The following is a 15,427-nucleotide window of genomic DNA, read 5'->3' as shown; positions in this document are numbered from 1 at the left end:
TTTGTGGTACTGCTGCTCCGAGGGAGGGGCTTCCCTAAGCCCTTTTCAGTTGATATCGCAAATCAGTTATGATACAACAATACAAAATATAAATACATTCATTCTTGATTTATTTCTGTTTTTGGTCTCAACCAACTTCTGAGGTAAATCTCTCTGGGACTTAAAAACCTAAATACACCACCACTCTTTGCATCTGTCTGCTGTTTGGTGCTCAGCAGGTGGTGTAGAGTGGACAAGGCAAAACACAGACAAAATATAGACGACCTACCAACCATAACTTCAAAGAATAACTCCATTGAAGAACAACATTAGGTGAACTGGTAGCCTTGAATACATGTGAACCCATCCTTTAGTACTGCCTATTATTAGCAAAATCTCTACATTTAGCAAACATCACTCTTAGGGGCATTAACAGATCACACAATCATAAGTAGTGCAATTGTGTCTTCTTGGTCGTTTGGCATGTGTCTGTCGTCCATTTGAACTTGTGTGGTGTCTGTGGTTTATTTATACTTCTATAGGTGCTTTTATGGTCACTTTGCTACGTCAATACACATCGTCGCTGCCACCGTTTCAGTGAAGGTGAACCCAGAACCCCAGACAGAGACATTGTCTGTCTCGCGTCCTGGCCTCTTTACTCCTTTGTACAGCACATTGAAAGGTGATATATAGATAAAATGAATCTTTCTTACATAATTACTTGCTCACTATGATCTCAGGAAAACCTTTGCTGATCACACTTTCACTGCTCTGTACTACATTCATCGAGAAACAAGCCGTGTGGCTGCAAATACTAGTTTGTTTGAACACTTTCAAAAGAACAATTGAGTTTAGTCATTCACTTTGTAGGTCACATGCCTTTGTCACTAACCATTATTAGTCTACAGCTTCTTCACCCAGAGGGTGTTTTGCAGTGGTGTAAAGTAATGGAGTAAAAGTACTCCATTACAGTACTTAAGTAGTATTTGGGAGGATCTATACTTTCCTTGAGTATTTATATTCATCAGGACTTCCACTTTTACTCCACTACATTTGAAACAAAAAATATATACTTTTACTCCGTTACATCGACATTGGACACCTTCTTACTTGTTACAAATTCAAATCTGAATATAAGTCCAATACTATTTGAACCTCAGCATCTGGGGTTCAAAATTTCTAAAATTATACAGTATATGTATAATTTTTGTTATATTTCTTCAGTCACATGAAATAAAGCCTGGAGAGAACCATTTTTGATTGTTTTGTCATGTGGGGAGTTATTATGGGATATTAAGGCGCGTGCAGGAGCAACTTTTTGTGAGACCAAAACTTCATGGCACTGCAACTAGGACCATGGTCTGGTGCAAACAAGAGGATTTTTTGTTTTGCAACGAAAAACTAAAATGAGAAAGAACTGTGCATGAGGTCATGACTGAGAAGGGGGAACCAGCCTGGCTTATACACTGAGTTATACACTCATATCAGCTGAGTTGGAAATGTATAGTTGTTTTTAGTCGCAGAAATACATGTGTGCCACATCTGGTTGGGGACACTTCCCTTTCAGCTCTTTGGTTAGTGTGGGTTTACACTTAGTATTGTGTCAAGGTCAATCATTCTAAATATCAAACACCAACCAACCTATCTACCTACTTACCTACCTACCTAGCCTAACTGGATTTAATATAAATAATTGAGATTTTTAACAGTTGGGATTTAACTTGATTTAAAGTTTGAGTGGTGTGAGTATGGTGTGATTATCTTAGCTACCATTAGTTGTAGCCTGGCCATCATATGAAGACTCTCAGGGACAAGTGTCTGTGGAACTCTTAATCTGAATATAACAGTTTACATTTAATCTGGTAATTATATGGGTGTTCCCATGGGGGGGGGGGGGAAACGGACACAAAAGTCAAGGCAAGGAATCAGTGGGAGTCGAGTCACGAGTGCTCTCTCTCATAGTTGATGTGTCATCAGTTGCTGCTAAATGTGTGACAAATGTGACTTCACATTGAAGAACTCAATCAAGCACATTTACTCAAGTTCTGTACTCAAGACAGGCTCAAGTGCAGTGTTGAGGTATTTCCATTGCCTGCTACTTTATACTGAACATCAGAAAAACTACAGGTTACCTTAAAAGCTTGTAAAATATAAAACATTGTTCAGAGCAGTGATTCCTGCCCATTTTGGTTTGTGACCTTGTGCCACATTTAAGATGTCTCTGAGTTGCAAGGAGCCTTTAAAACGGCTTTCTTGAAGACAATAGATCAGGCGGCTTAATACCAATGCTGCCCACTTTGACTCAATGTGACCTGATCTTGTAAGTAGTAAGTTAACAGGAAGTCAAGTCATTATGCTGCAGACGTTGGCTTTCTTTGGAAGAGGATATTCCATCAGAGTCAACCACAAGGCTGAGACTGTGTGTCCTGTCATCTTTATACTGTGGGACTTCTGCATTTGCTGGTGTGCAGAATGTATAAAGGTCAAACCACACAACCCTGAGGTGATCCAGTGAAAAAACACACAACACATCAGACATGGTGTTAGCAACCCTGAAACACTGGGATCTGACCACAGTCAACAACTATCAGGATAAGTTCACATTATTGCACCCATCTTAAAACGTGAACATCACTGTTTGTGGGAACCTTGACCACGGCAAAATCAAACCAAACTACAACTTCCTCTTTGTGGTACTGCTGCTCCGAGGGAGGGGCTTCCCTAAGCCCTTTTCAGTTGATATCGCAAATCAGTTATGATACAACAATACAAAATATAAATACATTCATTCTTGATTTATTTCTGTTTTTGGTCTCAACCAACTTCTGAGGTAAATCTCTCTGGGACTTAAAAACCTAAATACACCACCACTCTTTGCATCTGTCTGCTGTTTGGTGCTCAGCAGGTGGTGTAGAGTGGACAAGGCAAAACACAGACAAAATATAGACGACCTACCAACCATAACTTCAAAGAATAACTCCATTGAAGAACAACATTAGGTGAACTGGTAGCCTTGAATACATGTGAACCCATCCTTTAGTACTGCCTATTATTAGCAAAATCTCTACATTTAGCAAACATCACTCTTAGGGGCATTAACAGATCACACAATCATAAGTAGTGCAATTGTGTCTTCTTGGTCGTTTGGCATGTGTCTGTCGTCCATTTGAACTTGTGTGGTGTCTGTGGTTTATTTATACTTCTATAGGTGCTTTTATGGTCACTTTGCTACGTCAATACACATCGTCGCTGCCACCGTTTCAGTGAAGGTGAACCCAGAACCCCAGACAGAGACATTGTCTGTCTCGCGTCCTGGCCTCTTTACTCCTTTGTACAGCACATTGAAAGGTGATATATAGATAAAATGAATCTTTCTTACATAATTACTTGCTCACTATGATCTCAGGAAAACCTTTGCTGATCACACTTTCACTGCTCTGTACTACATTCATCGAGAAACAAGCCGTGTGGCTGCAAATACTAGTTTGTTTGAACACTTTCAAAAGAACAATTGAGTTTAGTCATTCACTTTGTAGGTCACATGCCTTTGTCACTAACCATTATTAGTCTACAGCTTCTTCACCCAGAGGGTGTTTTGCAGTGGTGTAAAGTAATGGAGTAAAAGTACTCCATTACAGTACTTAAGTAGTATTTGGGAGGATCTATACTTTCCTTGAGTATTTATATTCATCAGGACTTCCACTTTTACTCCACTACATTTGAAACAAAAAATATATACTTTTACTCCGTTACATCGACATTGGACACCTTCTTACTTGTTACAAATTCAAATCTGAATATAAGTCCAATACTATTTGAACCTCAGCATCTGGGCCCCCAACCAGCCACTTGGTTTACTTTTCTCAGGCCGGCCCTGTGTGCAACACTCAAAACAACAGATTGTTTGCAATGGAAATTCTTTGGGATAACAGTCTGGGAAACATGCAGAGGATATACTGAGTAGGCGTGGTGCCTACATCTGTTTATCATATGTTTGTGCAGAAGCTTGAGTGGAAATACAAAAACACCATGCACCCACCATCCAGTTATTAGTGATCTTGTTAGATTAGTTGGATCGGTCCCCTTTTTGTTTGTTTACTCCCCCCAAACTGATTTTACTATTCTGTTAAATAAGGATAGAAAATAAATAACAAACATACAAAATATATCAAAAGAAAGAGAAAGCACTATACAGAATATAACCAGTAATATAATCATTTCTCCTGAAGTCGCTGTAGGTCCATCCATGCAGTAGGTTTTTGTGCTCTCTCATTTATTACCCCTCATTGTGTCTGACTTGATAAGTAATGTACACACAGGCGTTCTGGCCGTGGTTCTCACTGTGGCTGAACCGGTTAATTTAAGACCACAGCGAAGTTAAGTATCCGGGTCTAATGCCAAGGTAAGAATAGCTCATACTCATGTGGGGGGTTCAAGGAAAAGGTGTTTATAACACAGGCCGTTCTTATGTACACATTAGCAGCTGTTAGGTAAAACACTACTGTATACAGATATGTTCCCGGATAGTACAGTATAACTTAGGAGAACTTTCCAATGAGTTGGCTGACTGATTTTTATTTTCATCTTTGAGAAAGGTGTTCTGTATTGTAAACCTTTTGTGAAATTTGAAGTGTAAGTCTTTGCTTGATTGATCTTTTAGAGTCATACAAGATACATGGGGTGGGGTGGGGGGGTGGGGGGGATCCAGCATTGCTCCCTGGAGCAATGCTGGATGGCGTGGCCAACAAACAAAGCGTTCCTTAGTCCCATGCGGCGCCACCATGCGTGGTAAAAGATGACAATTTTGAATCATGCTACTGTATGCACGAAATGTCAGCTGCGATTGTAAGTTCAGAGCAGACCATGATAATACTGCCACTACTGTTACTGATCATTCTCTTGTGACTATCACTCCACTGCTTTACTACAATAGTAAGATTGTAATCTGTGTTCATCCTTATAAAAAAATCGAGATTGTACTTGGATCTGAGAACAATCTGTCAGATAAAGCTGTGCAGAAAAAGATGAATGGTTGGTACTGAAAACATTTGTTCTCTTCTCACACATTATCATGAGCACTTCTTATGGTGCCGAGACTGTGAGAGAACATCTGTAGTGTGAAAGTCAAAATAACCCTTCGAAAAGAACTTGGCAGGCTCGTCCCTATTTAAGTGTCTTCAGAACGAAACCACGCAGCTCCCTACCCACTATCTACCATCGACAGTCTGCTGAAGTTGGAAACTGGAAGCTTTCCAAGGGATGAGAAGTTTATTTTAACATGTTTATGTAGCATGTAGTTGATATGCAACAGTTTTAGAAATTTTAAATGAACGGCAGCATTAAATGTGTGGATGAAATAATCACAATAAACATCACAGGGATATCTGTATTTGAAAATTAAAAATCTTTTCTTCCAAAAGGAGAAGCCATATTTGCTCGAACGTCATATCGTAGTCACGCAGTTTTATTGTGGTAAATTCAGGTCTAATCTACACACACACGCAGTCGTGTCTTATACCTTGAGATTATACATGATATTACTTTGATGTCATGTGGGAAAGTTACATATCCTACATCACCCCTGTTCTACTCTGAGGCCCCGATCGTCCTCTGTACAGGATGTATCGTGTCCTTTTCCACGGCCGGTATGTTTATCACACTTCCTAATGTTTTGCCACGCAGTGTAAGGATACAGGATAGGAAACATTTGAGCGGACTACACTGCACCACACCCACCGCAGACAAAGGTGACACTGGTTTGACACAGGTTGATGCTGACCCTTGTTACTATTGTTAGACCCTTTAATAAAGAATTTGAGAAAATTGGGGGAACACGTAAATAATTACTTTTACTTTTTAAATATATATCTATATTACAATGAATATTTGGTTATGTACCACAACATATCCAGCATCTGAATTTATTTTTTCTCAAGATGACCTTTGTCTCGACTTGGCCAAGCTGATAGCAGAACACATCTGGCACCATTGTTACAAACTGTCTGCATTTCCAATTAAATATGTTCAAAGGCCGGTGTATTTACTTTAAGGATAGATAATTGTTTTGTTTAAAACAATAACTTACAACAATAACAACATTCTCATCTGCTGATTTAATAGTAGATCTAATAATAGCCATCACAGCAACAATATGAATATGGTATTGTGTCGTTAGTCAGCTTGGCTGTCTGTACAGAAATATCAACAAACAATAAATAAAAAACAACACAAAATGTCCAAAAATGTAAATAGTCCAGTATTAGTCTAATAAACGTTCTTTTCTTAATAAGCACATTTGATAATAAACAACTCTGGTGAGATCTGGCTGTTGCTCAATCCACATGTCCAAGATCATCATTGTGCAAAAGTACATTTAGTAAAAACACTTTGTTACTGTACTTAAGTAGATTTGTCAGGTATCTGTACTTTACTTGAGTATTTATATTCCTGACGACTTTTTACTTTTACTCCCTACATTTGAACACAAACATCTTCACTTTCTACTCCTTACACTCTCAAAACTGGCTCGTTACTTGTTTCAACCTCCACGGATGAAGACACGACGTAAAAGACGTAACAACAGGGCGAGGGAAAGTGAACCGCGGGGAGAAGGCGTCGAGTGAGTGGACAGTTTGTGATACAGAGAAAAATACCAGCAGCGACATGGATGAAGAGAGTGAACCAGGAAACATTGCCGACAACGACGGAACAGATTCGGAGAAGCAAGACATCCCCCATCCATTGCATGCGCAACGGAGGTTGGCACATGAGCAGCGGAGGTTGGCGCACCGCGCGCTTTTACGCACTGCGCACCTCTCGCTCACTCGCGTGCCCCCTACCTCAGGAAACGCGCAGACCGGGCGGCATGTGTGCAGCGCGAGGCCCTAAGCTCTCGGAGGTTGGTCGGGCTGCCGTGGTTGGCAGAGGTCGAGCGGCTGTACCGCTAATGATCCTTCCGCAGGTTCACCTACGGAAACCTTATTACGACTTTTACTTCCTCTACAATAAGTCTTAATCATCATAAGTTTGATCGTCGGGGCCGATCCGAGGAACTCACTAAACCATCCATCGGCAGTAGCGACGGGCAGTGTGTACAAAGGGCAGGGACTGAATCAACACAGTTCAGTCTTTATTATTCTGTCTGAAATTTGGCTTGCAGCAAAACTACACTGTGTCCAGTGATTTTGTCTTTCTTTCTCTGTACCAGCACTGTGCAGGTTGTTAACAAAAGAGGACTATCCTATTTTGGGTGGCCTAGAACCTTTTTCGTTTCGCCGAGTTATCAAAAAAGGGCAGATTTCTTATGCAAAACCCTTAGATATGAAAGAAAATCAACGTCCAAAACGAGTGAAAACATCCCCACTGTCACATACCATAATGGACATCTCTCTTTTATGGTGTTGTTTTCCTCACCACCAAGGACAGATTTATGTTGGTCACCATATGACAATAGACCTTTCGGAGCACATCCTGAGCTCCGCGCCAAGGACACGGCCAAGGTAGATTTTCTTTAAGAACAAAAAAACACACGAAAACAATAGGTAGCGTGCTCATCATCAGCCCTCAAAGCCAAATATAAAGTCATGCAATCATTTCCTATCCATACCTGGGATTTAGTCATATCATATTCGTCATATGTTTTGTTTATTAAACTTTGTCTGCTCTTTTAGGCATTGTCTGCTCTTGTATTTATTCAAATTGTTTAACCAGCACTATTGTGTGAATCATGGAAAGATAAAAGGAAGTTATTAGTAGAGAAGACCTGCTGTCAGAGATGCTGATGCCTTGCAGTGAAAGAAGACAAATGCCTCCAGGTTAGTGATTTCAGTTCTGCAGAACTGTAAAACTCAACAAGCCTTGAACCTAGACAAATATTTGAGGTATTACTACCTTTAACCATTGCTGATAAAAACCTGCATTGATCAATATTAGTTTAAAAAATGCAAATACACGTCCAAATTCACAAGGGAGTCTATTGTTCATTTATTTGAATAGAATGAACCTCACTGAACGGTCTGCATTTCCTCTACCAGGTAAATATGACACACTGCAGGTGAGTTTTCTTCACATCGGTGGGAGCTAAAGTTTATGATCAACTTTATAGCTCACTGAAAGTTTATGTCGACTTTTACTGCAGGATGTGACAGCATAAACCAGAGGTGTCTGTTTAGTTTCAGTGTAGATTATTGAGCTCATGTAAATGTTGCTGAAGCATTTAACCTTTGTTTTGCCTTCATTGGAAATAGAAGAGATTACTCCAACAAGTACTAAATACTTGTATAATTACTTATTATATTTTTATATATGGTGCTTCTATTCTACTGTACTACTTTAGAGAGAAATTCTGTGGCTTTTATCCAACAGCTGTAATTCGGATTCAAGATTAAGAAAATCAATGTGATGGTAATATTTTGAAGACAAATGGTAAAGTAAAACGTTAAGGTTATCTGTGTCACAGAATCATTAATCATTTCATGACCCCTTAGATTAATTCTGTGACCCTTTGGAGGGACCCAACCCTTCACAATGTGTAATTATAGTTTGATACACAAAGTTACTTTTACTTTAAAGTGAATGTAACACTTTAACACATTGTTTCTTGGCACTTTTACTTTAGAATCGGTGTACTTCCACTACTGCTTATTAATTGACATTTTGGTCTCATGGCAATGCAGCAGGAAAAGGTTTTTAAAAAATGTCAAGTATCCATAGCAAACTGAGTGAAAACCAGTATTCTTTGGTGGATAACAATGTTGGCCATGAGGCACACATTGCCATTCCGTGCAGTAACATAGGAACGGTCCGGCGGGGTCATTCAAGTTATTATAAGTGATCCTCTGGGAGCCATAGCTAATTTCCTCTCACTCCCTAGCTTGTTAATGTTGCTTTTGAGACTGTTTGACAGAAAGGGCAATCAGCCGACATCCTGTCTTTCTTAAAGCTACACCAGGGAAACAATAATATTCATACTATAAATTAAAGAATAGTGCAATTGCTGTGCACATGTTTATTATTGGTTCATCTCTGTAAACGATATAAAGAATACAAACCAGCTCTATAAAAAAAACTGTCCTATGGTTGCGTCTGTCATGATTTGTTGCTGTATTAATAAAATTCACTTGACTTGACAGGTGCCATTATATTCACTGTTAAACTAAAACAACAATAAATGCTATGATGTGTGATGTAGTATCAAACTCACACTTAACTCCAATGAAGTAGCTGGACTTGTTAGTGGATTTAGGGGCTTGTACATTAAAGCCCTGAACGTCTGTGCTCGACACAGACAGACAAATGCATAATGATATTTATAGAATCGGTTACTGTACTTTTTAAGTGATTGAGCATGTGTGCGGCTCAGGAAATAGCTCAAACCATGCTGAACTCTGTCATGCTACGCAGTTAGAAGACCCTACTAGGGACCATTAGTGAGATGCGCACTTTGCTTTTTAAACACTGACGGATATATAAAAATAACAACAACAAAACACTTCAGTAAGACGGACTTCCTGACGTATTACAACGTACAAAACATTTATAGTGTAAAAATGTAACTTTAAACTAAATAAAAGCTAGTGTCAACCTCTTCAGTTTCCTGTAATTAAAATCAAATTGTATGCTCCACGCATAATTCATCTTATAATACCGCATACAATTGCAGCTAAACTTGATCATAATAAGAAACACCAGACTATGCTAAAAGTATCTTAGCTTAACAAAGTAGCCTGCTGCTTTCCAAACTGCTGTTGCTGGCTTCCAAATCATTTTTAAAAAATGTATTAAATTGGATATTAAATCATTAGATTCATTTTGCTCAAATAAGCTGAAAGAAAAACATTTAGTTAATTCATGTATTTGTCCTTTTTTAATCCGTTTATCATAGTTGGACTAATTAGCTTTCTCAATTTCACTACAGTATTTCTATATGTAACATTGAGCTGCTTGACCTTTAAACTGTGTTCTTTTATTCTTCTTATTCTTATTCTTATTATTATGAAATAAGAAAACAAATTCTTAGCTTAATGCTCTTGTCTTGTTTTCGTTAAAGTCAAACAATACAGAGCCATCTATACTCAAACAATATTTGTTAAAAGGCCCAAAAAGTTCCTACAGTAATTTCAAAGATTACAAATAATAAAATCATTCGACAAAAGTGAGTTGGCCTGGGCTTTTTCAGCTCCCCATGTTTAAGACTTGGTACAAGTTGAAGTCGGTGTTGCAGTTCATCCCCAGGGTATTATATTGGCTGGGGTTGCGGCCAAGTCTCTATGTGCAGGACTCCTCTGTCAAAACATTTCTTAATCGACCAGACTTTGTGTGACATTGGCTTCTTCTGGTTTAAACAAAGGACACACTTCCTGTTCGTTACACAAATTAGACTCCCGGTAACCTAACTTATCTCTGCCGACTTCCTGGTTCATCGCCTCACATCAACTGGGAAAACCTGCGGCTGGTTTATGCAATACATGTTCTTTTGTAAAATTTGACTTTTATGAGCTGACCATTTCTACCAATAAAGCTGCAGTGCATGTGTCAGGGCGCATCCCTTTCATGCATCTGGATTCAACAATGGTGAAACACTTTGATGACGATGAAGGTACACCCAATCATTTTTGCATCATCAAGGTAAGCGACCACACGCTAGGAGACTTCCTTACGCGCCACAGGGATGCTTTCAAATCCTTCTTAGTGTCACATCGCACACACACTTCACACTGAGCTTTGAAGTCCGCCTTCGCACCTGCAGGTAAAATAGAGATTATCAGTTTTAACACTCATTGGCAAAGTACAGTTTGTTTTGTACGCGTAGCCAACAGAGGGCAGCAGAGCTCCGCAGCATCGTATCCTGTCAGCTGGCCCTCACCTCCAGCCCCTGGCTCTGCAGATCCATGCAGGGCCTCCAAACCAGTGTCCTTACAGAAATGACTCTACCCATGAGCCTGTGCTGCTTCATGCTGCTGTCACCAAACATACCAGAGAAACTGACTCCAGTAGGAGCTGTGGATGTGGTGTATCAGGGGGCACACAGTTTAACCTCAGTGGAGAAACAAACCACCGTAGCAAATGGCTTTAGCTTTTTAAACCCTACCCCTCTAGTTGAGTGACGTGCATGTAATAGGATCAACCTTCCTTCATACATTCAGTGGGCCTGTGGTACAGTTTTTCAAATCCAAGGTGCAGCTTTTACCACAAATGTGCACACACTAAGAAGACGGTTTTCAATAAATGAGTATTTTGCATTGGTTGTGTTATTAGTTCAATTAACATTCATGCCAATACTCTGTGCTGAATGCCTAAATGTTTTAGTAATCAGAAAAGACTCTGAAAGGGGAGTTTTCATTGGATTTATCATTTGCGTCTCTGACATCTCTGACATAATTAATTGTTCATTTTTTGCACATATTTTTTCCGGGAAGAGAAATTCTCTGAAGTGCCATAGACAAACAGTGTTATCTTATCTTTTTGCAATTCAAATGTTTTGTCATTTTCCAAGAGATAAAAACAGAATGCAACAAAAGACAATATATGACAGCAACTACATGGGGAACAAGTAACAACACAAACGGAACAGAAGTAATCCCGTTACACAAAGTACACCTATCAGCCCCAGTAAAATAAACCTAAAACATTAACTTATGGAGGAGCAAAAGAAAAATGATATATATATATTACATACATATATACATAAACATATATACACATATACATATGCATATATATACATATATACTATACATATGCATATATACATATATATTATAAATATGCATATACAATTGGACCAATTTCATAATACCTCCCTTGGTGCATCATTTGTCTTAACCCCCCCCCCCCCCTCTCTTTAAGTCAGGGCATGTTTCATGTGGAGAGCTTCTCAAATCAGAGGATTTGCTAATTATTGAATACTTGTAACACCAGAATCCTTTGATACTAATGAAAGGAAGTTGAGTAAGCCAATGCAGTTTCAGCAGTTGCAATGCAGATATAAATGAGTATCTTCTCTTTGCGTGTGTGCTTTCATGTTTACTTACATGTACATTCATAGTAATGATATGATTAGAGAAGGGAGTCACCTCAACGGCTCTTGTAGATTAATAACATCAAAGCCTAATGCAAAACAAATACCCTGTATTTGTGCTGATTACCCATGAGAATGCTCACCTAACTCGTTTCATTGTGTGCCTTGATAAATCTTTCATCTCTAAAAACATTTCATTAACCTCTATCGCAGTTATTGCATTACTTTTAATAGTTCCTGAAAACGGAATAAAGTCCTTGGGAGCAATTAGACAAAACAGAGCAGCTCGGCCCCTGTTAACCCGTTTTAGTGGCGTATTCTCCCGAGCACATTTTCAGTTTGATAAATAAAACTCTGTACACCAGTGAACCCAGGCTGATAAAAGGACCTGGAATTCTGTGGACCACTGGGGCCTGGTTGCTCACGTAGCCTGGTTGATAATCCAGTCTTGTTCCTGCAGAAAAGGAAGTCCTCCTTGTACACCGCAGGGTCAGATCTGTGTCCTAGCAGAAGACAAATCGATAGCATCCTCCTCTACTCTCTCCCACTTGCTATTGTGGAATGCAGCTGCAAATTCTGAATCATCTAAAAGTTTCTGTATTTCTATGTTATGCAGTCAGCTACAAAAACAGACAACTGGACATTTTGTTTTAAGACGGACAAACTGAGCCGAGCCGACCACAGGTCATCAATGCAACACAGTGACCGGGTGAAGTTACAGGTAACTACGATATGCGAACATAATAAACACAGTAGATAGAAGCATAAATCTTCCAAAATGGAACAGTTCTTAAGTTCTTGATATTTCTTCATTATTAATGAAGCTCCTGATCCTCAAAGAAAGATGCGGACTGCATGATGTAATGTAATGTAATGATGTGAGTGAATCTCATCTGAATTTGGACCAGAATATTAAAATGCATCACATTAACGCCCACCCGAAGTGGCTAAGTTATTAATTTACTCATGTCCACCTACATCCTGAACAAGTTCTATCTAATGCAAATGAATATAAATGAGTTATTATCAGTAAAACAAACTATTTTCTAAATAACCTCAGGAAAAATGAGGGGGGTTCCATTGTGAATGTAGAGGAGGAAGTGTTTTGTAACTATATTAATTTGAATTAATATAAACGTATATATAACGTTTTTAATCGACCACATAGAGAAAAGAGGGACTGAGGACTGGGCCACAAACCTTCAATTAGCAGATGACAGAGCTCTCCCTCCTACATCCTGAGCCACAGCCACACCAGCAATTATCACACAAAGACAGATTTCTTTCAGGGAGAGATGCTTTCCCTTTCCCTCTCAGCAGCAGCAGCACAGCTCCTTGGATTAAGTTTGTGTGTTGATCCTAATAAAGAAGATCCATCGCTCATCTTCCTAATTCCACAAACATTTGTCTGTCTGTCACATGTCTTGAGGCCCGTTCATCTTATCGACTTCACACTTGGTGTGTATATTTTAAGTGGCCCAGGAAAGTGCAGGGTCGAATTTGGTGTAATCTGGTCACGCGATGTGCTCATTATTAATAAACATTGTAAAACAGGCAACCAGCAGTCTATGGAGGCGGGGCTTCAGTCAGTCTGTGGACGGAGTTGGTCATCTATGACCTCAGATAAAGCTCAGCAGTGGTCGACAACTGGGTCAAAGCAAGGGTCAAAATCGCTGCCAGATCACTTTGATAATTTGATCATTTTATTTCAACATATCAGACTGAGACAAAGACTGACTGACCCACAGTAGGTGCTCATCGCCATCATGGCAACAACATTCATTGAATCACTTCCTGTTTGACAATTCGTTTTTGAAGTGAAAGCACAATTTTCGTTTTTTTTTTTTTGCTGCATTGCTTCATATCAAGCTGCATTACAGAGCTTTTATTTTGAAAAGTTGTAAACTTGATTTTGAAGATTGTATCGGTTGCTTGACAGACCTCTAAAATCGCCCACATGCTATGTATGAAAAAATAACACCAGTTCAGCAAATCATTCAAACTTATGTACAAACCCCACACGTGAACAGTAATAAAGCAAAATTAATTTCATTTCATGAACATTGAATGTAAAATATTCACTGCAGATAAACCAGGTAGGATGAACACAAAGTTTTCTAACGTCACACCGCACCATAGACAATAAAAAGACCCTGTATTGTTGAACTGTTTGAGGAGGACTCACTAATGACAAGGAATAATTCTGAAGCAGCTCCGGAGCCTTAACACAGGAAAAGAGAGCAGAGCGTTACAAACAGGCAGGTTTAGAATGAATGGGTACTGCACTCGTCAGAATGATGAAGAAGAAAAAACAACAACTTGACTGTGCACATCACAGAGATTTCTCCTGTCAACCACACGATATCTGGTTCAGTTTTAAATGTGTTGCAGTGGTGTCTATAGAGGAGCAGTCGTTTAATTGAGTCCCTTTTTTTCTCATTTTAAGCTTAGTTTTCATGCCACAGATGGCTGCCACAGTAGACTCGATAAATCCGGTGACTCATTAGAGATAACTCTGCTGCGAGCTGCCATCATCTGCTAAGTAGTCGCTGAATGTGAGGACGGAATTTCCCCTTATTCCCAGAGAGGCCTGTACTTTTTCTTTAATTTATTTTCTTCCCCCTACTTTCTTTGTGAAAGTGCTGTGAGAAAAACATGCTCAGCAGGCACACATCATTAAAATCGATCTTCAATGTAAGTTGGCATTTTTGAAGTGATCCATGTAAATCTGACATCATCTAGCCCGCCCCCGCCGGCATCGATCTGGGTTACGTAAAAGTTGACATTTCATTCATTTTAGGTGTTTGGTAACAACGGAATAAGCGCAGCTGTTATCAATCTCCGGGAGGCTTGTTTTTTTCTTCTGTTGACGGCAGCGACAAGTGCAGCCTGATCAATATCCCCACCAGAGAAACCAATAAAAAGCAGGATTAAGACTAAATCAAAGTCACAACGAGAATTTGTAGCTAATTCCCATGATTCAATACAAGAACATGTTCACAGATCAAATAAATTGATTTATGTTAATTCTCTTTTGCTGTGCATGTCTGATGTGTTTTGTTTGCCCCTGCTCCGTCTCCATAATGGAAAGCATATTTGTAAAATAAATAAAATAAAATAAGGAAATGAATCCAAGAGCATATATGTAATCTGATGTGATAGGCGCTTTAATGTGGCCCTTATCAGTTAGCTTTGAGAGTCAAAGTCCAGGAGCTGTTGACTCTGGCATGAAAAGATAACCTTTAATTAAACTGAGTAATTAGTCACAATCGTGTAACACAGATATAAGAAGTAAGACATGAGACCGAGCAGTGGATTAATGAATGGCAAAAGTGCCGCCTTGCATTTATTCTCTCTTTAAAAACACGTTCTGCTGAGTCACTATATTACAGAACAGTAATGAATCTGGAAAATTGGGATCAAGATGTG

The sequence above is a fragment of the Hippoglossus hippoglossus genome, chromosome 12, assembly GCF_009819705.1.
Source record: "Hippoglossus hippoglossus isolate fHipHip1 chromosome 12, fHipHip1.pri, whole genome shotgun sequence".
In the NCBI taxonomy this organism is placed as follows: Eukaryota; Metazoa; Chordata; class Actinopteri; order Pleuronectiformes; family Pleuronectidae; genus Hippoglossus; species Hippoglossus hippoglossus.
The sequence above is the reverse complement of the archived record's forward strand: the minus strand, read 5'-3'. Positions refer to the sequence as shown.